Below are 26,096 nucleotides of genomic sequence, written 5' to 3'. Positions count from 1 at the left end.
CCCACCCCCATCTCTCTTGTGTGGACATTTTTACAAACAAGGGAATGTAAGTTTACAGACAATTGCTTTTGTGGATGTAAACCTTTGTCATTTCTATTTATCTATCAAGTAGCAATGAATGATTGATAAAGGTCACCTTGATATATTCTCTCAAATCACACTCATTTAAGATTTTCATTTTAACATGTAATGTCCAATTTATATTTAACATACACAATGTACAGTATGCCAGATTTATTTTTAACTGCCGAGAAATATTGTTAATAAAGGCAGATGCATTACACAAGTTAAAGGCTTTCGCATTAAAACAAATGCAGTCTACACACTCCACTTTCATACCAGGATATTTTTAACCTTTAGTCTTTATCCACTTAGTGGCTGATCAATAATGCAATTAGTTTCCCAATACAGGCAGGGGCATACAAGTGGTCAAAAGCAAAAGAGTGCATTCTTTTCTCTCGTTGTTTTGCTTTAATGCTGCATGAACATGGTGATCACAATTCAGAAAATCTCCTTATGAATTTATGAGCCAGTAATTAGAGGACTTCAAATTCTATGAATTAAAGACCTCAAAAAAAGCACAGATTGAGAGTGTCTAATTTTCATATTTAGCGCAATATAAACAATTCCTGTTTTTAGGGGCAAAAGAGTCCATACCTCTGAATAAGCAACATATTTAACACCTGAGAATCTGTTTTCTATTAATGAGGATACCTTAGAGCAGGGTTCTCAAATGTACTGTTCCTGAAGGGGCTTGTATCTTCTATATTGTTTTTGGCCTCAGATCTCTATAACCTAGCTGGCCTAATTATTTAATTAACTGCCTAATTGCAGTATTTCTAAGAAGGTTCTGGATTTTTTTTATAGGTATCTACTTTTGATGAATAAATATTTTGAGTAATCAACTGTAAAAGACGTTACAAAAACTCGTATACATGCCCAGCCTAAAAAAATCATTGTTGAGTTGATTAATAAACTACGTTTGGGGGTTGGAATGAATAACAGAAGGCACCAGATCCCCCAGGACTGGAGTTTAAGACCCTTGCCTTCGGGTAAACTTTATTTCCAATGAGCCCTTAATGTGCAGATGGCAGGGAAGAAAGTTTTCGTGAAATGAAAACCTTGGAAGAAGAGAAACAGCACATGATCAGCTCTGGACATTTTCCTGTCTTGACTGCAGAATATTCACATTAAACTACTGTAAATACAGCCCTATGGGTGTGGAATATCTGTCTCGGGCAATTTGCAGTTGCAGTGTATTTATTAAATTTTACACAATTTTGTGCGTCATGCAGTCCATAAAATATATACTAACATTTTTGAAAGGCATACATACGATACGCTAATATATAAAGTAATATATACTGAAAATTTAGAAATGTATACAATTCCTGAAATGTTACCCCCTTTACCTCTAAATGGGATATAAGGTTCCAATATCGTTAGAAGTCACAATCTGAGTACTGCCTGTTACCTTTTGTGTCACCGTAAGAAATGTGGGCATTTGAGTTTGCTGATACAAATATGTAAATCTGTGTCCACACATAACCTAACAGCTACTGTACATAAAAAGCTTGAACACAGGTAAAATTCTAAACCCTCCTTGGAGCACAAAATTAAAGGTTTTATCCCTCTGCTCCTTAAAAAAGTATGAAACACCAATCACTGCTTCTCAGGAATACTTGTAAATGCACTACCAGTGATGAATACACATTATAAGAAAAATTTTAATATAGGCATTCAAGGTAAGGGTTAAGACTTAGCCAATTCTTTAATAAAAAAACTATTCCTGGACCTCATGAGATGTGGTAACCAAAGCTGTGAATAACACAGCTAAAGTAAAATAACCAAAAACATTTTCTGCAATTTGATTCTATGGAGGTGAGTGACAGACTGAAATGGAACTACACAGTAAAGGCCTGTGACGTACATCCACAGTGTACGGAAATAACTTGTCTTAAAAAATTAGCTGAAATTAACCAGGATTTCCAAAAATGGCAACCTCTCTGCCCTCACCAACCTAACTAGTAAAAGACTGTTTTTACATACAGTATGTAGGACATTACTGTAGCGCACTGCTACAGAAGGCACCAAGTTCAACCTTCACCGGCTAGTTTGTTTTTAAGATAAAGTTTTAAAAAAGTGTATTTTTTAAAATAAAATGACGGTATGCCCCCTCAATACATTCAGGAAAGATATTCAAAATAGCACTAAATAACACTGAGTAGTATCAGACAGTGTCAAATCAGATTTAATTTCTCATTTTGGACTCTTACTATTAATACTAAACATACAATATTAATAAAATCTTCAAATCACTATCAAAGGTGAATTTAACATCAAAAGTATGCATGAGGCTTGGCTGTTTCATGTCTAGCGTCAGCATCTGAATAACTTGCTTGTGTGACGAGACTTCTGCGCAACAGAGTTCTTAGCGTTTGTTGTCATTAGTATCCTGACAGATACTCTACGCACTCTGCCTAGAACCGGTTAATCAGGTATTTCAAATCAAGCTGCTGTAGCAACAAAACTTGGACTTGGCTACAGTGACCAAACACAAGTCGACACAATCACTCAAACCACTGCTTCCACAGCCACGGGTGATGGAGTAAAAACATCTCTGGGTGCTTGGTACTAATTCAGTTGCTCCACCTAGAACCCTAATTGTATCAAAGGTCTGCATCTTCTGCATATACAGATCCTGAAGAGCTACTGCGTTGTCAGGTTTTGTAGGAACATGCACTGGAATACTACAGAGCCAAATGACAATCCGTCTTGGAACATTTTCCCTCCTTGAGTTTTTAATCGGGGGTTAAAACATTTCAAAAATGCATCCTGTATGACTTTCCTTGTGGCAATGTCAAGCTGATACAATCCAGTCCTTTACCAGTGGCCAGCAGAAGCATTTATTCTTCTGGACCTATCTTTGCAAGATGTGTTTGTTTAGTTTGTTTAGTCAACTGGGCAGCATGATGGGGCAGCGATTTTCAGTGATGGGGCCTGGGCTGATGCTTGCATGGAGTTTTTTGGAGCCAGACTGTACTGGTAGGTTAATTGGCTTATGGGATACTTAGGCCCTGGTGTGAGTGTGTGTTTGTGTCTGTGTGTCTGTCCTGCATCCTGTACAGGGAGTGTCCTGGCTTGTGTCTGTTGCCTGCCAGGATAGGCTCCAGCTACCCTGCAGAGAATTTAGATATTTATATAATATGCATGCACAAAATGCATATCTATATATATATATAAAATAATGCCCATTTTAAAATGTCGACTTAATTCAAACACTAAATCAAATTAACAAAGTATTGTTGTAACCTTTTGTGAAGTAATCATCCACAGCAGACCATCCTGTCATTCAATTTTACCCCAGGCAATATCTTTCTTAGTCAAACATGAACTGTATTTTACACAAATAAAGCAGTCTCTTTAATCATAATAACAACGAATAATGGAATAGCACTTCATAAACATTTGAAAAAAAAAACAGACTGGTGCCGAGGTACTGTATTAACCTCTTTTCAAAAGTCTTGATCATCTCAAAACAATTCATTGAGAATTCAGAAGTAAAAAAAAACGACAGGATCATTTATGGCACATTGCTCCCTTATAAACCATCAGCGCAGCATAAGCTCAGAAGAAGTAGAATGCCTTTCAAAAGAGCGAGTATGTGCAGGTGTTTCTGTGTTCTGTGTGCAAATGGTGGCCTCTCACGGTGTACCTTTCCAAGAGCACTGTGGGAGAATGCAGCACAACCACTTGCTCCATTCGAAGACATCTGCTCTGTGCAGCCAATTGCCATGCAAGACCAAGCTGACCAGAAATTTACTGTGAGCAGATGGCAAAATAAATCTCATGTCATCCTGCTTCCCACTGCACAGGTTGCAGGTTGTGTAATAATACCCCCACTCACACCCTGGAACCCAGTCCATACTGCTAGCTTAGCTTCCATGGCACTGCAATGACAACAACGACATACCGATTCATCATCACACAGCTCATTACAGCTCCTACTTCTGTCGTGAGAGTCACTATTATTATGAACAATAATTTCAACAAAAACTCTCTTTTGGTGAACAAAAAAGGCCAATGGGTGAAGAGTTTGTCGTCATACTGTATTAGCATAATTTTTCTAGTGGTCTGCATGATTCCAGACATCCACACATCCAGTACCTGTTCGACTTTCCAGACTTGTGCAAAGACCACTACACCGCAGGACAAACAGACAGGGCCCTGGCACTTCCAAGGGAAGAGTCCAACTTTTTTTCTTCTTCTACGCTGCGTAATTTCCGTCACGTTCTCCTGTAACCGGAGACAGCTGCAGCACTCAGAGCAATGACAAGAGCAACAAATTGCGTGTGAGCAGCACGAGCAGTGTTCATTGAGAGGCTAACCTAATCTTTGTGCTGTAATGCCAAATGTAGCACTTTGGCTAAAAGTGATGTATTTTAAATGCTCCCATATTTTAAATGCTCAACATTTGATTAAGAGCTCCTATGATATGTACTTGATGAGTCCCTCCCTCCAATCACCTCTAAGCTTTCTGAGGACTACACTAATAGATTCTATGGGTGCTCAGATCAACACGATCATGTATCTGATTTCATAATTCGTTTATTTTCATTCCTGTTCTTGTTTTCCAGGAGTATGATGCCAAGGAGGAATGTGCTCTCACTAGGGGAGTGAAGAAAACCAGTGATTGTTTTTCTAAGAATACTGTGTTTTTAATGTTTATATCCTAAGAACATACCACCATTGAAGGGTAAACAGCACTCAAACAATGTTTGCAATTCAGTCATTTGTTAATTTTCCTCTGGATTAGGATGTTTTGATATTATTAACCATAATTATTTTAAAATACAATGATTATAATACATTCTGATTATTCTACACAACATACTGTATCTCTGTTCCGTGGAAAAGATATCCTGTTTGATAGGACATCTTTTGATATACATTACAATGCATGTAAGAACTAATTGAAATATACCAACAAAAAAAAAGAAACACAAAGGACCACCTACTGTATATGTCTGATGGATCCACAAATATTCTTTGGACTGTATGGTGCTCAACTTCCGATTTTCCTATTTAAGAATTTAGAAATCCTTTGAAAGACACTTTTTATTGCAAAAAAGAGATCTCAAAAAAGACACCAGTAATTTTAGGTCAGGGTAGAAGACTCCTATAATTTAAGGAATGCCTGGAGAAACACTCCGTGCTTCAGTTCTAACTACTGGAAATGTGGAAACTTTTGTAAAACAAATAAACCCAGAAATCCTATTTTTAAATCACTGCAATGTATTTTGCTCTTATGTTTAAATCTGGCATTTTATTACAATTTGTCTACATTATGAGCCTCTTCTATTGAACTAGTGAAGTATACAGACTTTTGACATCTTATTTGCTCAACATCATGAAGAATGAGTTGCGTATGAGGTTGTATAAACCAAACAGGCTCTGGCTGGCTGTGGAAAAGAGGACACGCTGTGAAATTTTAAAACCGTGCTTGGGTGATGTGTACGAAAATTGCGAAGCCTAGCTAGGAATAGGACCTGATAGCTTTGCCATAAAGCTGCAAAGTGATGTATATCTACCCTTAGGGTTGACAGCCGCTCCCATACAAAACTCTCTATCATGACAGGTGTTCCCACTCAAATATTTTGCATGTACTTTCTCTATTTTCCCCAAGTCAGAATGCATTATCAGCAGTAAGTAACCCCCTTTTTCAATTCCCACACATAATGTGATTTGAGAAGTTTCACCTGGATACGTAGGTTAGAAATCTGGGCCGTCGAGGGTGAACACTGGACAAGTGCTAAGCCTGCTTGTACAGTACTTTAGGCTTCCAGCCTCTCATAAGAGTTTATGGCTCAGGACACATAGAAAAATTATCAAATATCATTTATCTGGGAAATGAATGTTAAAACAATGGCAAATTGCTTTGAAAGTAACAGGTACAGTTTCATTACTTTTAGGCAACAGCCTTGCTTGTATGCATCAATAAAAAAGACACGATTGTAGGCTTGCACTTAAAAAAAAATCTGTTTCAAGACTGTTTCAATACTGTCCCTCAGAAAATGCCAAACTTTGCATCAGGAAGTACTAATATAAGCAAGACCAAAAGTAGTCCTCTTGTTATTAATAATAATGAAAGGTTTGGAATGCAGAGTCCTGATCAGGGCCAGAGCCGTATGTAAGGAGATCAGATTGAAGAAGAGGCGTGAGAAAAACTGGCACTGTATTCATCCAATCCAATCTGGCATGTGCTCAGACAGATGGCAGTAGTCACCAGCACTGATCACCTCTCATGTTTCAGAAGCCTGGAGCTGTACGCACTTAAGAGATGAAAAAAAGAATGAGAGAGGCTCCACCAAAGCCATTATTCAGCTCAAATCAAAGCAGATCAAATACTGTTATTTCTAACTGCCTAATTGTATGTATATTTATGATTTACATACAAAAACACCTTGCAATGTTTTCTGAAGTTTTAAATGCAGTTGCAATTACTTCATTTTGTCTTTTCTCTTCTTCTTTCTCAAAGTGAGCAGCTACTCTACACTGAGGTAGTTCTAAATAAAGAAGTCTAGTCAACAACAGGAAATAACTCCCACAGAATAAGTGCAGAATTCAGACTCTCACCAACTCCTGAGCATGACTGACAACAGCCTTTTGTTCATAACTTATAGCCATTGTCCTTTTTACATTAAGAACAATTCTGAGTTATAGTGCAGTTTCTTAGTGTCTGTCTCATGAAAGAATATCCTTTAATAAAGAATTCACCTGGAAACACAGGAATTACAATATCTGAAATACGCATGTGCCAGCAGTCCTGAAATACCCTATTATTATTGTAGACTCTGGATGACTTATTTTGATCACTTTTGAATTAAATGAAAGTTGTACACAGTGACCGGTTGAAAAAAAGTTCCATCATGTTGTCTTTTACTAAGTTATTAATTAATCCTTGGAAAATGACCCTGTTTGCATTATCGTAAATACACCACAGTTCTACATACAAGATGACTAATTGATTATGCTGCATTTAATTATGATCCAATTTCTGCTCCAGTGACACTTAGTCTGACATATCAGCAAAACAAAGATTCTCAACATCTTCTAATTCATTTCAGTGTAGGAATCTGGCATTACTATCTCTTTAATTATTTAACCTAACATGCAATCTACGAAACTAGAAACTGGTTTGCATTGGACTAATTAATTTTGTGTAAAAATCTGGAACAGTTCTCTCTGTTAAGCAATGGGAGTGTAGAGCACATACTTAAAACCTAGTTGAACACAAGGAACTTCATCTTCATGTTGAGGAATGCGAGCTTCCAGCTCCTGTTCCTGTATTATACAGCTTCCTAAGATCACAGACAGTGGGACACAGAGCTATTGTGCCAACCAGTGTCCAGCTTGCAGGCTTAATTCTGGCAGATACAGGTGAGCCAACTTGTTCCATGGTGAGCACCTTCATACCACACAGGTGTGGAATTCGCTGGGGCATGCAATCTGTGTCTACGAAAAACTGTTCCTGGCTTCTCTGCATTGCCTGCAGCACTCTGATGTAGAGTGCTGTGTGAGATGTCACTTATCCTCACTTATCTTGTGGCTGGCTCGTTGAAAAGCAAATGAAAGTGGGCACAGAATGAGTGGCTTGAAGCCCTGCCAACTGCATCCGGCACCCATCTATCGTCAAACCATTCGCATCTACCTCTGAAGCAGCATAACAGCAGCCAGCAAACTTCCCGGACTCCAGCCCTCCAGCCCCATGGATCTCTGGCTAACCAGCCCTTCGGAGCAACGGCTCGGAGCTTCGCTGTTCTCGGTGCGTTAAACCGGACAGACGTTTGTGCTGCAGCACAGAGTCGAAAAATAAAAAGGGAAGCTTCAATTAAGAAAAAAAAACTAACAGTACTGGAGCTATTTCTGTCCTTGTTAGCCACTGCTAGCAAACTATTATTAAATGGGTTTTGGCTGCTGTAGTGTGTTTGGGGGTTTTCACAGGAGACACTCTGGTGCCTTTTCTGCTCATGCAGGGAAGACAGCCTGGAACACAGCTCTTTTAAGTGTTGTCATGGTTATTAAACAGAACCTACTATGACTAACCAGCAAGGTTGAAGCTCCATGCCCCCCCCTCCCTCCTCCCTTCCACCCTCAAATTGTAATACTGGACCTGAACCAAGAAAATAAAAGCTGTGGTTCAAGCTGACTCCGAGTAAGACAGCTATACCTAGCCATCATTTTTCATTTCTCCAGCTCATTCAAAGAAACTCAAAACACCACCTCTTTTCTTCACAACACAAATGCTGTGGACGAAATTCACAGGCTGTTACTTATACCCCGTAAATCAAAACTAAACAAGAACACTGCAGGGGAAAATCTAAACTAAAAGCCAGCAGAAACCAAAACTGTCATTCAATTGCTATAAAAGTATTTTTCACCAGTTAGCTAGGAGGAAAGAGCTGTGAAGAAGGTGTACTACAATCGATCTCATGTCCTGTGTCTCGGTCTGGGATCAGTGTAGTCAGAGGGTGGAGTGTGCTGGTGTTGCTGACAAATCACATGAATTCCGTGTCATTCCACACTACAAGACACTCCTCAAGTCGGCAGGAAATTCTATTTTTATTTACACTCGCTTAGCAACCAAAGTATAACAGAGCAGCAGAAGTTTTGGGGGAAAGTGAGCTACGTGCATTGGTACTGTACATTGCACAGCCTGGAACACAGCTCTTTTAAGTGTTGCACAGAGCCTGATAGACTTTTTTACACAGTGGCATCCATATTATGGTAGAAGCCAGCACCAAAGGGCAGAATAAGTGCAACGTGAAGAGATGTTTACTATAAATCTGAACTCACCTAATACCAAAAAATATTGCATGTTAGCATACTGTATGTTTCCAAAGACCCCCGATGGAAGATTTTTATGGTGTTTATTTAAATAGTTTATGGAAAGCTGCTATTATAAACATACCGAAATAACCTTTTTGACTGCTCTAAAGAGGAAGGAAGGACAACGTGATGTACTTCAGAGAAACAAAAGGAGTTCCAGTTGCACAAAAGAGAAATTACAGAAAAATATGTCTATATACTCAATGCATGGCACAGTAGCCAAGGAACAGTCTTCTATATTGAACCAATTTGAAATGTCTCATCAATCTGCCATATTTATTTTACATCCAATTTCACATTTGACACAAGTTTCATTGCTATCTTGCTTCATGCTTGACTTTGTTGAGACGTAAAAGATTTTCCAAGCTATAGGCTTCTGTTTGATAAGAATATATACAGTACATCACACGACGCAAACCTGCAGTGCAAATTTCTAATAGTTTCACTCATTGCAGCAATCTGATGTGATGATATCACCATCTGGCTTACATTTATCAGTTACAATGCTGAGTCTTCACAAGTGTTATGGTAATAAAGAAGGCAGTACTCTAGCATGGTAGCAGTGTTAAACACCTACTGTACACAGTCCAGGACTTTATACCTTCAGAAGGAACCTACAATTTCTGAAATGCACGATTCTATCTAAAATAATTTTATGGGTAATTATTATATGGGTGTTTTTTAAATTCAGCGTTTTCTCTTTGGGAATTCACTGTACATCACACTTTGAATTTTAAAGTTAACCAATCCCCCTGCCATTTTGTTTCTGGTTTCGTGAACTCTTTTGTTTTGTGTTGCTCTTACAGCACTGTGACAACACATGCTGCATATACTGTGAATATACATATATTATACAGGGATTCAGAAGCCAATTCCATCAAGTATCACCCTTCAGAAGAAGCTTTCAGAAAAATGATCATGATAGAGGAAAACACACAATGCGTAGGCTTAGATTGCTGAATTTAACGTATCAACATGATTTGTCTGATCGGTAAAGATGAGTGTTATGTGAAAGCAATCAACAGCCCAAAATTTTATTCATTATCAGAAAATATGTCATAGCAAGGATAATGACAAAAAGTAGCCTATGCTGGAGGTTTAGGTTTTAGAGGTTTAGGTTAAGAGGACAAGCAAGACAGAAGGAAACCAGACAGAATCCATGTGAACAAATGTGAGCACATACAAACTCCACACAGACAGTCTGTGGCTGCAGTCGAACCTGACACCATGTTCCAGCTACAAGGCAGGAGGGTCAACTGCCCCCTCACCTTAAGTAAAGATGACATTTTGTTGGGGGGGGGGGTAATTTTTTTTCTGCCCTGCAACTAGTTTCCTTAACTGAGCCACCAAGAAAACAAATACAAGAGGAATAGTTTGAGCACATTGGACACTTTACTCCAAAGTAACATGATGTTTATAATTAAGATATTTACAGAGGAAATAAAATGCTACAAAAGTAATAGTTACTATCATTAAATAATAATTATTATTTCAAGATACTAGAATGATTTTATCCACCTTCACAAATCGCATTGATTCATTAGATATTCATTCTTTTTAATTTCAGGAAAAGAATGATTTAATACAAAACTGTTTGGTTAGTTTCTTTTTTTAAATCTAAGAGGCCAGTATACAGGTAAGGTTTTTTATTGAACTTCTCATCAAGCAGAACAAGAAGCATTACTTTGGTAGCACCCCTTGTTGTGGGGTGAATGGCAGTTCTCCTGTGCCCTGTTGTGTGCAACAGAAAGGGCTGTAGTACACTCAGCATTCGGCAGCCCTGAGGCAAACGAACACAGCCCTGCTCTTACTGTTGTAATATGATATCCGCTATTAGTGATCACTTGTGCTGCTGACTCAGGGACAGAGAATGTAGGAACTCCTCTGCTCTGGTAGGCAGAGAGAAGCAAATAGAGGAGTCTTGTTCAATAGGGAAGCCACCTTCCTATTGCTCTGGCCATAAGCTGCTGAGCAAACCAAACTGACCAGCTGCATTTCCAAATCATAAGAGCATACAAACAACATAGGAATTGTTCAAATACTGACAACACCTCAAGTTAAATCCAGTCAAAGCTAACAAGCAAATGGCAAGAAAAATTCAGTGCTTTGTACTGGTCAACAAAATTGTATCCCACACTTCCACAAGGGATTCTAAACTGAAGAAATGAGATTTTCCTCCTTGAATGTTTTCTCATCCTTACCTCCCTTTTTTACGGCATCTATAATAAGCTTTTCTTATTGTCCAAACTGTCATTTATTAATAGAAATGTAATATTAATATGGTAAAGCTCTCATCTGTGTTTGGCACAGCAAACACACAGGCAGACAGGACTATAAAGTCAAAGATCTCAGCATGTCCAGGGTCGGCAGTTTTCATGACTAAAGCTTGACTAAGAATCGGTGCTGGATCAATTTTTTTGTTTCTTCTTTCCGGCTGTGTTCTGTATTTTTAGTTTAAACCATCAATCAATGTCTAATATACCGTACTTTATTAACTAGCCTTTAAAAACGAAATGCAAATCTGTGGAACGGTCTGTATGAGTTTCATTTTGGAATTTAGCTAGCATAGGGTCCTTTTAACAGGAGGCATGGGGGAGGGAAGAGAATTGTATATACTACAGTTCACACCTCAAAAAACCCTTAAATACAACTAGGAGACAGGACTCACTTACTCTTTGTAAGGATAAGCACTGGGCTTAGTGCAGCAGTAAACCGCAGGTCAGCTTTGACCACAAGGTTCCCCAGTGCTGTCTCCCCTGAACAGCCCCAGCTATTAAAAGACATGTCTCAATGTACAACAGCAGCCCAGCATGCGGGGCCGAGTGGCGAGTGGACTCTGTACAGGAACCCCTGCTGTGCTCTGGCTGTCTGTGTGGCGGTACCGTGTGTGGGCGGACTTGTCCCCCCGTCGCCCCACCCTCCCTGCCGTCAGTACGCCGTGTTCGAGGCTCCCCCCAACAGGACTTTGCCTTTAAGGCTCATCCAGTAGAAAGGAAGCGAAAGGCTTTGGCCTGCAGCTGTTACTGACGCTTTCGTCCCATCACTCACCACAGCAACAGAAAAAATAAAAGCAGGCGGCTATGTTCCCACCCACTCTGATTTCTTTGTCCATATTTGCTCCTCTGAAAACACACACAAAGTTTCCAAACCTACAGACTTCTATAAAAATGTGCAACCACACTATTACCATTGTGGATTACAGTATCTTTGAGGCTTTGGCAATAAGTAAGCAAGTAGTCATAGAGAATAATACAAAAAATTACACTCTTCTTGAAGTTATCCAAGAAAACACTGGGGCTTTGCCAGAGTCCCTACCTTACCAAGAAGACATCAGATTTCTACCCCAATGTGAGATGTTCAGTCAGTCCCTCTATTTGTTTTTGTGCAAAAAAACACCATAGCATTGTACACAAGTGACAACAGAAAGCAAACACAACAAATGTTGTGTTTAATACACCAATAATGGCTTATTCGATACGTACAGAGAAAGCATTTTTGGTTGGCTCTTTCACAGTGAACATTAGCTGCGAGGGCCAGACTCAGCATTTAAACCAGAGCATAAATCTCCTTTTCCAAAACATCAGTTTGGATAATTTAAATCAGGATGTGACAGCCTCTTTACTGAGGCAAATTCACACATTCTGAGGTTTTACTGTTCAATTCTATACTCCTAGAAACAAACGTGGCCTTATGTTGATCATAGCTCACATTATAAATGATGCCACTGTTCTGCTGAAGAAATATCAAATTAAGCAACATGACATTAAATGAAAGGAAAGCAATCTCACCAAGAAAGAAGCCAAGACACTTTCATCTGAGCTACTAAAGTTAATAAAGAAGAAACTGCAGGGGTTCAGAAAATCACTCTGTCCCAACCATCTTGATTTTGGTAACATGACCTGCGCAGAAATGTAATACGTATCCTGGCAATGCACCCTGTGATTTAGGGGCAGACACAGACAATGCAAACAGAATGGTTGATGTGCACTGCAAAGGTCCAGCTGAGGTAATGACTAGATACCCCACCCCTGTCAAGCACGACACCACCAATTAAAGTGCCAACTGCTGGGGTGGACTTTGTTTTTCCTTCAAGGTGTTAAAAAGACAAAAGGAAGTTGTAAAAGCAGATTCATAAAGAATAATTATATTCCAGCGGGAATTTCACACGATGGGAAAGGCAGAACCAAAACAAAAAGGAACCAAAAAAGCAGATCTGACACCGTGTAATTTATCGAAACAAACCTGATGATGAAGGAGTGCATTCGCAGGCTGAATGAGAGGCTGATAAGTCTATTGCGCTTTGTGCTTTTTGTGCTTAAAGCAGCAAAAAAAAAATGTTTTTGGACAAAACTGAACTCATTAAGAGTTCTAAAACGTAGCAAACATTCCAATATAAATGTAATAGAAGTTGCATGGAGAGTTTCATAAGAGCCTTCTTTGCAGGCCAAAAACATTACTTTGAGCATATTAATGTGAGACTAAAACTTAAACTATTAAATACCTGTCATATATATATATACTGGGCTGAAGAACTCATTAGTTAACAGATGCTAACCAGGGCTGGGCAGTTTATGTGGCAAATAGTTAAGAAATATCAGTGCAATTAGTCTAAAATTTGACTAAAAAGTCAGCACAGTCACAGACAGCACTCTAAACCTGAAAATAAGTTATCCTCTTAGTTTATTATTGGAGAATTCCTTTTTAAAATGGACAGGAGTTTAAATGTATTCCAAAACATTAAGTATCTGATTATTTGGATATGTCAGAAAAAAAATGCTTTACTATGTTAGGGAGCACCAGATCACCTCTGTAATAGATGGCAATTATACTAAAATAGGACTTGAAACTGATGAGTCCGGAGCCAGTGTATAACAGTGCTATAATATACAGCCTTATGATAAGGGTGGAGCACAGCGTACTGTACTCCACTGAAATAATTAGGAGGTACGAAGCTCGCCAAACTCAAAAGAATGTGCCCTTTCTTCTTCTTTGCTCTAGCCTGTAAAAGCTCTATTTATTAAAGCCAGCGCACATTAACAACAGTGAGAACTACATAAGACCCTCTCTTTAATGTCTGGTTATATGAGGGATGCCAGATGTAAATGAACAGAACCAACAATGGACACATTTCAGCACCAAAATTAGATCGTTTTACATGGGTACCAATAAAAATGTTCTACAAATTCATCAGTGCCATTACAAGGGGCAACTTCACAAAGTTTTATAAAGGTATAAATTGGTCTACATGATTGGTATCCCTAATTTCTGGTAATCTTTTAGAAGTGTTAATTTACACACATCATAATATTGCAGGTTTTGGGGGATGAAAGAAAACCAATACTTACCCCTCTTCATTTATTTTTATCACTGTAATGTTACTTTTGACCCTTCTTGCTGTCATTTTTCCAGCAGCTCCAGGTACATCCTTGAGTTTTAGTAAACAACAAAGATAGCTGGTTCCAATTAACATTTATTTACAGTATGCTACTCAATTCCACTCTCTCTCCCCCACACACTATGGCAGTAATTTCACAAGAGTATGATCTGTCCACTGTGGCTGAAAAATGTACTGTACACAGTAGGGAATGCAAGCTGAAGTCATATTCCTCTCGGGGGTGAAATTCAACATCAACACTGTCCTCCTGTGATCCTGAAAACACAGCTCTGCCAACTCTGGCCTCAAGACTGGTTCTGATTTTTGAGCAGTATAACCAACAGCAGCATTCCAGACCACTTACAAAAGAGAGGCAGAGAAAAAAACATGTTTTTCTTGTTTTTTTACAGAAAACATAATATATATATATAGTTCTTGATATCCATTTGTTCTTAATAGTAACAGTTACACATTTTGCACCAGTGTCTCACAAGCACAGTAAGGGCTGTCAGGCCTAGAGTTTCTGTCCCTTAGAGAACCCCATGGGACTCAATACTGTAACTCAAGCATTGAAATATTACTGTTACATGATCTGGGAGCTCATAGGGGTGCATCTTGCACTTACCCCCCATGGAAGATGAGATGTTCACATTACAAACTGTTATCACTGCACTCTCCACACCGGATGTTTTTGAAGCATGTTATTATTTCTGAAAACATGAATGATTTAGTGTAACAATTCAGTGCCCAAAAAAGAGACAACTAAGAGCCATCAGACTAGCATTAGAGTTCTAGTCATACAGAAAGGCTTTTTCCCCATGTGGGGTGTGTTTATATATTAATTAATAACATTGTATGAGTCATGCTTTACTTGAATGAGGATAAGAACACTGCCTCCTTCATAAGCATTACAAAGCATGACATAGTCCTTATGGTCATTTGTGCAAATGACATTACAGGCACATAATTATTTGGAAGAGTTGATAGTGAGATTGTTCCAGCCAAAAGCTAAGAGCAAAACTCTAGGCAGAGAGAAGGAAGAAAAAAATTCTGGAAGACATCATGAAGAACTTGAGAGCTGTTAAAGACTTTCTGCAGATGCAGCTTAGTAACCGTATTCCTGGTATGTTAATGTGAAATTGTATTTTGCTATATGTATTTTACAGGTGTGTTGTGTAGTATTTATTAAGAGGTTATATCAATCCCATCCAAGTTTTCAATTTCATTAAACAATGTTTAATTCTTCATTGTGTAACAGTGTACACAAAATGGAGGTGAGGGAGACTATTCATGAAAACAGGCAAAGTAATACACAACAGTCTATAATACCGTTGTAACCCACAGCACTCAATATAACAGTGTTGTCTGCTACAGGGCAGGCTGACTTAGCAGCTCTGATTTTACAGCACAACAGAAAAAAACACACAGAACAGAGTACCATCCTAGCTGTAAAAACAAAACTTGACACTGGTAATGAAGAGCATCATGCACTTGTCTGCATTATATTTATTATTGCTTCTTATATTGTACCATTGTACCTTGTACCACTGCAATTTAAAAAAGGGAGTGAAGTGGTTTGTTGTTGTGGGAATATTTTCCTGTGAATCTTGATTGGTTCTCTATCTCTTCTCCTAAAAACCCCCTGTGATGGTCTGTTCAGTCCTCTGTCAATGACAGATTCCAGCACTGCTCACAGTAATGCTCCTTGATATCGGTACCTTTTCTGCTCTGCCCTGCTCTGAAACTGGCTGTTTCAGGTTAATACTGACAATAGACACCTAGCTGTTGAAACTAGCCAGCTTCATAATAGCACTGATTGCATTTTTCTGGGTAGACACAACAGGAGTGCATCGAAAGACAGATTGACTTGGACATAACTAATACTCAAAAGCCTCTTCCAGCTTTGTGTTCAAATTTATCCTTTAAGAAAGAATGGGATCAGGGTCATTTCTTAAACACTGCACACCGGTATCATGTATTCCAAACAGGATTGAAAACGATTTCAAAATAATAAAGAAAATTGCCTTAGGTCATGAAAGTATTCGCAATGCCTCAAATGTTTATAGGTCTAGGCCTACAAATATAGGATATGGTGTCATGTATTTGCAAGTAATATTTACTGAATGGTACTTGGCTGCAAGCTGTGCTACCACACTGAAGTCACTGGTTGGCCACAGAAACATATTTGAGGCAAACATTAGCAGTTAACTAAAGCAACAAAAGTGACTTGGTATCCCAAAAAGTTGGAACAACAGTCTTGATACAGCGTTTTACAGAAGCATCATTTCTTAAGATAAATGATGTTATCAGGCTTAATAGGAAATTATCAAGATAGAAGGCTTAGATTATACAAATGAACACCTTTGACGATGCAGTTCATTCCAAAATCCAGTGACTTGTAACAGCGCTAATAAAGAAGTGATCAAATTATTAACAATAAAAGGCAAGTGCTCATGATTCTAGCATCCTTTCATTTCTTCCAGGACTGAAATTGTTTCCCGCAGCAGGGTTCAGCTAGACCGCCTTCATCGAGGAGCTCAGTTTTGTTGTACTGCCAGTTGCTTTTGTTATCAAACATCTTCAACACAAAATGCTAGTCCACCCCATCTCTGCTTTGTGGTTGACTAATACATGACTTGGTAAGAGGTCTGTGAACGCCAGCTTTCTTAGGCTCTTTATACCCATTTTGTTGCAATTCCAGTCTCAGAGACGACACTTGGTCTTAAAATAACAGCATGCCCTTTCAGTGCTAAATCACATTAAACTTGTAAAACAAGAGACTTCTTAAGCTTTCACTTCTCTCTTTACGTTAAAGGGAAATTTGCTGCCACCCACAGTGATAAAAAGCCCCCAGCACTAAAAATGCACCTAAAGATCCAACATAGGCTCCCTGTATTTGTTTATTTTAATTGGCTGTAGCTTTTGGATAGCTTAACTAAAGTGGCACTAATGATAATGTACAGGAGTTTCAAAGTGTGATGTGTCCAGGATAAAGACATACGTAAGAGTGTAACACGGTAAAAGTTGTTTATACGTACCTTTCATAAAGGAATAGGCTGAACAAGTTAAAAGCTCAGCATAAATGAATGAACTCTATATACAGTACTATGTTCTGTTTAAGTTTTAAAAGATCTTGATCAACTGGTAAATATACATTTCCCCTACTGGAATACTTTATAAAGCTCGGGGAACATCCCCACTTCAAGGATTTACATAAGTATAGAATTATTGGACGAGAGGGCTTGTGAAATCCAGAAGAAGGTAAATGGCCTTTTAATGTCTCTTAACTGCAAGCACTGCAGTGTTCACGGAGCGTGGTTCTGTGAATCAGCTGAGACAGCTTATCAAAGTCACTGACAAGCCTTCAGCACCTAAAATCTGGAGGGAGACATGTTGTGCCGCCGTCATCACAATTTCCCATTTTGCCGTGCTCCCGTGCTGTGGTTCCCTGGGACTGAACTTGCTTCCTTGATGGCTCAACTCTGCTGCACCTCTTGTCACATGTGACAGACACTCCACGCTCTCTCGTCACGCAGACCTGGCGATCACAACTCTGTGGCAAAGCACCACGCAAGAACGAAACATGAGAAGAGAACTTGTGGAAAGGGCTATCGATTGCACCAAACGGGAATGCAAACCCTCCATAATTCAAATAGTATCTACAGTTTTGCTTTTATGATAAGTACACGATGAAATTTGGAACACAATTCACAAAAATCCGCATCAAACTGTTAAATTACAGAGTACAATACCAGCTGGATTCAGCAGAAGAAAGTATTCAGCTGTATAGAAGTTCAAAACTCTCCTAGATAACCTGACAGGATCATGACCTGAAATGTTCTTGACACAAGTGTCTTCAACTGTGTCTGTTGAGTTGACACAGATTTACAATAATTGCATCAGGCATTTCTTGCATTAGCCTTTGAGCTGCAGCCAATGAAAATAAAATGTAATCACAACTGCACTACACTTTTAATTCAAGTGTAACTCAGTCACATTCTACTGTGACAATACTGGAGCTGTACTTCCATCAAACAAAAATAACATTTAAAGGAGGTGCATTTGTCTTTTTCTTTGACCGATTACGTAGGTGTTTAAAGCTGTGGCACAGAAATAAAATGACTTATTGAACTTCTAGGCTTTAAATATTGAATAGTTGAGTAGGAAAGAGGAACAAGGAACAGATGTATGAAGGGCTGTACAGACTATAACATACATATCTGATGCAATAAGGTGCAAGTTTCCGATTCTGCTGCAGAGATCATCCCCTCAAGACTGTGAATCTTTTTTTAACAGCATGTAAGGGTCCCCCAGACCAGTATCCTTCTACTCAAAAAAAGTGTTGAGTCTTATTTCAAACTGTTTATATTCCCAAACCACAGTTCAGGTCCCAGCATGAAAGAATACATACCACATGCTTTGTTCCCCAACTCATTCAGTGTTATGAGCATTCCTGGAACACAGTCACTCCAGAGTGTTAGCGTGTGCCAATACTGTTCTCATATTTTTTAAAAGTGGGTCCATTAAATATGGATATCCTGTAGTGACGGCTGTTGGAATTGCCAGCTGGTGTTGGCTGTTATGGCCTTTCTTCGCCAGTGGCTCTGTTTGAAGACCATGCCATGAAGAAGAAGAATCTGCCCCTCTTGGCACCCCACCACTGCTTTCCATTTAGTGGAAAACTCCGACCCAGTCTGGCTTGCGAGCCGAAAGTCTCATCAGAACGTACAGCTGGAAAGCTGCCCTGTGTCCATGAAGAAGGGATGTTACTTTACACTGGTGTTACAATGCAACACCGTTAAACGTCTTCAGTGACCACAGTGAGAAATGTTAAGTTCCGTGCGGTAAAGTCATTCATGACATACAATAGAGACTGAAGACTTAACGTGTCGCCAACCAGTTTTTCTAATGATGTTCTGTGATGCTGTAACAGTGGCGTAATGATTCCGTGTACCCTCCCCTTCAGAAAAAGTGCATGAGTTCAGCTCAGCCTCACACAGTGATGACAGCTAATCAAGCTGGGAGGCAACACAATCGACAGCAACTGTTACGCCAGTACAGGAGGTCGCAAGTTAGGGATCATGGGTGACACTGGGAACCTGTTAAATGTCATGTACTTTGCCAAAGTGAAACCTACAGTGTTTCCTGTGACTAATACTGCAAAGGATGTTGCTGACATTATGTCTCTGAGTGACATTCCACCCAGCTAACCCTTTCAGTTGTGTCACATGACCTGCTATCAGGCATAAACAACTCACAATGATGAGAGACCGACTTCTACCTCCAAATCACACAGGTCAAGTGCTTGAGGCTGATGAGTTTAGAAAACTTTAAAAACAACGCACTAAGCAAAAAAAAAAACACTATCATGTTTTTGGTCTTGATAGTTCAGGTATTTCTTCTGCGGATACAGTCGGTCTGCAAAACAATATTCTTTTCCTTCTAATATTGAACTGATTTCGCACATTCTCTTATCTGGACAATTTCTGCTGAGATGAATCCTAAACTAAACAAACTAAAATCAGATAAGATGTTACAGTTCTGTGTGCTTTAAATATCCTGACAAAGTGTATTTGTGCACTTAAAGGGTTACGGGAATGATAAATTATTGCTGTAGGATTTTGCATCCAAATGCATGTTTCTCAGTTTCCCTTGATTCACAATAATAAACATGACTGATAAAGCCACAGAGCAGCTTTAAACACTTGGTGTCACAGGAATGCAATTAAAACTAAAATTCTTCATGGGATGTCCCGGCCTAATAAAGAATTCTGACCTCTGCTGATTCGGCTATTGATGTGAGCTAATAAATCCTTGTAAGATCATATTACACCACATCCATAGACGATTCCAAGTAAATGAAGGAGGATAACTCAAAGGGTCCATGCGGCTGAAGAAGAGGTAAATGGAACATCCCTGTTACTTCTGTAGAAAAGGACTGAGATACTGCACCAGAAATAAATTAAATGAGTTGGTTGCTCCTTGCTCCAGCTCACTTTGTATGCCATTCTTGATGTTTAGACTACACTAGACTAAATGAGCATTCCGTTTCCAAAAACTCTCCAATCTCATTCCCATTGGCCACAATTCCATCTGGATGTAGAAGTGAAGTTTTTATCATGCTTCTTTCTTTGCCATAGAGCACTGAGGCACGAGCATGTACAAGCAGAACTGCACATTTCCCTGATTCTTGGTTCCACTCTCCTATACAGAGGGCAGGAGGTATTTCTTCAAGGCCACAGACACTAGCAATAAACAAACAAGGAGGCAGAAGTAGTGGGCGTTAAAGCCATAAAGTGAACATATGAAGTGGGCCTTTGTAAGCCAACACAAAACCAAAAGACTGTCTTCTCATCATTCAGCTGTAGTATCTTACAATCAATGCTCGACTTCAGCATCGCTACACTCTGCTCTAATTAATAGTCTATCATAATGTGCTTGCGCTGTTTTAATTGAATTGACTTGATAGTATTCGAGACCGGCAAGTGCTGCACTAAATTAACAAATTTACATATAAAGTGACATCGTTGAGTAATGGTGTTCATTACTTATGAATACATGGTCGTCAAAGGCTGTTCAGGGATCTTTTGCCATTATTCCCATCTGCATGCCTTATGCGGCTCTTCATATTGCATAGAGATACCAGGGAAATCAACAACCCCCCCCAACCCACCCCCACATATCCACACAGCAAAGACTCTTGAGAAATAAACCAGAATAATTGAGCTCAATTATTTTTTTCATCAGGATTAGGTACGTCTACAGAAAATGTGCTGCATGCATTTTCACATTTTGTCTAGTACTGAGAAACTTTCACATCCCTTTCTCAAAAGTGTAGGTCCTGAAACTATGGTTAGTAGTTTATTACATAACTTAGGCTCCTAAGAAAACACACTGCAACTAGATCACACACAACGAACGTTTTTTTCTAAATTTTGCCAGCTATTAATAGTTGTTTCCAAGGCAAAGTAATTAAATGCACAAAAAAACTGTGAATGTGGAATCAAAGGCATTATTAGCTTAAAGGCGAACTTGTTGATGGATGAAACCCACTCTAGTAGTTCTGTTCCTCTGAAAATGAACAATGCAGCCCATTGATAGCATCACAGTCATTCCCGATGACTTTTTTTACCAACTGCAAAAGAATACAATCCTGTTTCCTTAAAAACCTCATCTTGTAAACTGTGCAAAAAAGATAGCAGTTCACACTTCTATTTTTATCGGTTCTTCTTCTATAAATTTCTACTGAGAGTACCACACCAAACATTCCTTTATGACTCATGGCATTTCCTTGTTTCCCTCTCCTTTTACGATAATTGTTCTGAATGAGAACTTTTGTGTTTGTAGTGCCATGTAGTTAAACCAGCAAGCCTTTATTGGCCACTCTCTCATGGAGAGGGCACTGTTACCCAATTATCACCCATTACCCAATCACACCTATGGTATACAGTCTTGTGTCAGGCACCAGCAGCCACCTTCCTTTATCGCTGTGATCTGATGGTAATGTTGCCACCTGGCACCTACGTGGGAAGAACAGACTATCTACAATAATTCATGGACACTCACAGGAAGTTAAAGCCTCCTACAGGCCATGTAACACACAAGTTTAATGATCCTTCCTGGGGTTTGTGTGCAGGTGGATACAGACAAGCTCTGGCACAACATTTTCCTTTGGCTCTGCTATTCTGAACTGTTCAACGGGAGCTGTGTTCAAGGCTGCCAGTATAGTACTGGAGCAGTAAACACCATTCTCTAATCTGGATTAAAAGCAAAATTAGAAGTGCTCATCTAATCCTGCATAGTCAGAGGCCAACCATAGGCATTTATTATCGAATAATTCACAGCGATCCTTGGTGACAAACACTGAAGACCACCTAATTAGGCATTGTGATAGGTTTATGACAGAGTTTTTGGGTGCATCCTTTAGAAATCCCATGTTCACAGCTCCTGTGCTTGCATTTGGGTGACAAGAGGATTGGTCAGGTGCTAAGTATTAAACAATGTAAGATGGAAAACAAGAAATTTCCAATTTTGTCTTTCTTAAACCTCTGTTTCAGACAGTATGGTTGCCTAATTTTCCTATCTAAATGCAATATTGAGTACATTAGAACCATGGAAAATGCCATAATAACATGGCATTTGAGTGACTAAATGGAAGTTTCTGAAAGAATATTAATTTGCCTATTTTTGTTGCATTAGATGTAAATATTATCTGACACTATAGAGCAACACTGCAACCCTCACCTAGCACCTAGCACCTCGGCACAGCTAGAAAAAGAATGGATGGATTATAGAGCAATACATACAGCATAGAGAAGGATCATTTATTCAGGAGACACCTTCTTCATTCCAGGAAGGTACAGTATAGATCAGTACCATCTCATGCGCTACCCGTTTTTAAAAAAACACACATTCATTTGTTTTTAAAAGTGTGATTTTATCTTTATTTGACATCTGCATAAATTCCACCACTCTTAATGTGCACTACTTGTTTGATAAGAACTAGTACCAGTCATTCTGATCTCAGTGTGACTTATCTGTTCAGAAACACTGTGACAACAGCATAAATGGAAGAAGTCCATGGGATACACTAAGACAATATCTCAAAGACCTGCGCTTAACTGTGTGGATTTCTTTCTGTTCAAAATTAAAGTAAACTGCAATTCGAATTAGAAACCACACCACACTGAAGCAGAAAATCTGAAGAAAAATATTAAATATTAGTTCTAATAGCACTGCAGTTTATTACATAATTAAATTTGGAAAAAAACATTAATCAGACCCCAGGTCACTTTATCCAGGTTGGAGCATTTTGCACCAATAATTTTTAATAAAAAAGTTTCCTCTTAAGACTTGTGACAAGGCAAAAGTCAGCCTAAAGTGAAAAAGTGACCTCGACCAGAACAAATTACCCTGGGCTCAATTTAGGTGCTATTATCATCTGTAACACCCCATTTGACACATAATGAATAAGGCATTTAAGACAAAATAGAGCCCCAAATTCACTTTTGCCAAACAAGGTGTAAGTAAAGGGTTTTATTCTACCTTCAACCCAAAGCTTTTCTGTGTAAGGATGTGGGCCCTACAAAGTGAGCATTGCTGTAAAAACTTTAGGAATTATCTTCTAACTTTTGTTTTACACAATGGTTTCAACATCACGTTTTAAACAATAAAAACATTACAGTTGTTTTTTTAGATACAAACTGATACAAAACACAAAAAAAGATTAGCCTGGGGAGCTGTAGGTCCAAATTCATAAAGTTGGCCAAGACACTACTTTTAAAAGTTAATTTTCCTACCAATTGTTTTTCTTCCAAGAACTAACTAAGAGAGTTTTTGTACTTTAAAAGCATTGCACATAGATTGTTAATATAATTCCCTCGGGGATACAGTAACGCAAAATGCACTGTTAAAGCACACAATCCCGTAATACAGGCCGGGTCGAAACCAGTACAACGCTTAACAATACTATTTCAGAGCTGCGTAAATTCAATTATTTGAACAAAAAGAGATTCGTTATCAATTTTACTTCCTAGATACATTTTACAGTCAGCTAAGATCGGTTTACAAAACCCCGAGTAAATGGGCACCGTACATTCAGTTAGCCTAATATAAGGAAATATCACACGCGCCTTATTTTCAAATTCAGGGCACAAAAGGTCTGTGACTTTGCGTATTGTTCATGTCTCGCATTAACACAGCTTAATCCCTTACGATATAACATGTCTTTAACACCGTTCTCTGTAAACATTTCAGTGTGTGAATGCACGTTTCGTGTACTGTTACATGGAAACCACACAAACTCAATGCTTTTACGTACAGTATTAGAGATTTCCTGTGCTAGCATTTGAGGGGGAAAAAACTATCCCAACACTATCCAAGCACTTGTGTCCTTAAAAAACGCAGTTATATAATAAAACCCAAAGCAGCTGGGTCATGTCTTATCACAGTAGAAAAGAAAGCAAAAATGTGGGCAGACTAGGATGAATCAAAATTGCGTGATTTTAATTCACGTTTTTTCATTTCTACGCAGCTCAACACGCTATACTCCGCGCTACATGTTTAATAAACACATCCCTTATTCTCAGTGCGTTCAACCTTACATTAACATTAAGAAAAATTGAGGGTGAAACATTTCAATAATCTTGCTTCAGCTATGGTCTGCGCCCACCGAAAAAGTTAACAAATTTTAGTTACACGGTAGCAACTCGCTGAAAACAAATGCCGTCACTTTCTTGAACACAAACAATGAAATAATAAATACAGTAGCGAGCGTCATCTCAAACTACTTGGCCCGTATCGTATCTCAAAGGCCACCGAAGGAGTAAACAGCACTCACCCTTCTTTGAGGAACTGTCCAGTCCAGTAGGCGGCTTCTAAAAACAAAACATTAAAAGAAGAAATAAATATTTCTGTTAAAAAAATTAAACTACCGATCTCTGGCTTTTAAAGTCGCCTCTCTATCCCATCACTTGTCACTTATTTTAGCGCAGCCGGAGTCAGAAGGATCACTTGCTCATGATTATACAATGTAACAAGTCCAGACAGTCATGGCTCAAACACAGAATCGGCAGTACTGCCTGGCCTCAAGCACAAGACATTTAATTTGATTGACAGGTCGTGCAGTGACTCGGGGTTTGAGTCACCAGAGCACATCCCGCCTACTCGTGAGAAGATGGCAAATTGCGTCGTGAGGTAGTGGAGTCGAGCTCAAAAAGCAAGCCTATCCTAGCTCTGACAGACAGAGACGGCCCTTTCTCTCCATTTCTCCTCTTAAACGCCGATGAAATATGCTCCCTGCAGCACTGTACCGTACTGTATGTACTGTACCTGCGATATCGGTTTCTGCGCTCGCTGCTCGGGTAGAGAGTGGTGTGTGCCAGGCGTGCAGTCAGAAATAATGATTAAACCTTTCGAGGAGGAGGCAGATAAAGCTACAGTCACGCAATTGTCTGTGGGTGGATGAAGTAGTGGTAGACAGGCTGACTAAACCGCCGGGGCTCTCTTGTGCTTAGGCTACAGCGCTGTGTTTAAGAATCCACGGCCAGATAATACGCGCGGGCACAAATGTGTCAGTAATTAATTTTCATGCATTATCTCGCTTACTTGTTCAAGGGATGCGCAGATTGAAAGGACGATCATTAGATATAATATTGAAGTCTTTTGCGATCGTAAGATTTCCATTTACAGAAATGACATACCGCATAGCGGTAGCCGCCAGTAGTTGCAATCAAATGAAGTGGCCCGGGCAAGTTGTACAAGTTGGGCTGAGCTATCTCCAAATGAGTGTCTCTATACAGTCTAGTCGCTGCGCTGAACCATTTCCTAGTTTGAGTGTGACAGAAATTACAGAAAAATAAAAATGATCAAAAATGACGCAAGAGATTTCGCTGGATTAGCTGTTGTAATGGCGGTATAACAACGGCCTCCTCTCTTGTGGGCTGTTCTTCAGAGCTTCTTCCTCAGTCGTCCAGGTTGTCTGGTTCTCAGTTGGGTCTGACAGATTAGAAAAGAGGGTCAGTATTATACTGACACACAGCTGTAACGTTGACCTAACCATCTACAATGGCGACCCAATGCGACAATGACCATTTAAAAAAAACATATGCCCTCCATCCAGTGAAAACAAACTTGTTTCCTAATCTATTTCAGTAGTAATAAGAATATGTTTCTCTGTATATGTACAGTATATGTTGTAGACATGGGCGTATTTTCTTTGGTGTAACTGGGCCGTAGGAACCATTAGTCACCACAAACAGGCATTTTAAGGCCCTTAGTAAACACTGAAGGAATGTTGTGAATGTCAGGGAAAACACGCAAAAGGCAAATGAAG

The 26,096-nt window shown here is 39.1% G+C and overlaps 1 protein-coding gene across 1 annotated transcript in view; it reads right to left on the bottom strand.

The window, feature by feature from the left end:
• sertad2b (SERTA domain containing 2b) overlaps positions 1-24,889 on the bottom strand; it is a 42,765-nt gene extending 17,876 nt beyond the window's left edge. Inside the window, exon 1 of the mRNA XM_088934382.1 lies at positions 24,603-24,889. The gene's annotated coding sequence lies outside the window, so the exon portion shown is untranslated. The remainder of the gene's footprint in view (positions 1-24,602) is intronic.
• Between the last annotated feature and the right edge of the window lie 1,207 nt (positions 24,890-26,096).

This window comes from Atractosteus spatula, chromosome 15 (genome assembly GCF_055471065.1).
Source record: "Atractosteus spatula isolate fAtrSpa1 chromosome 15, fAtrSpa1.hap1, whole genome shotgun sequence".
NCBI lineage: Eukaryota > Metazoa > Chordata > Actinopteri > Semionotiformes > Lepisosteidae > Atractosteus > Atractosteus spatula.
This window is presented reverse-complemented; position numbering and strand designations above follow the sequence as displayed.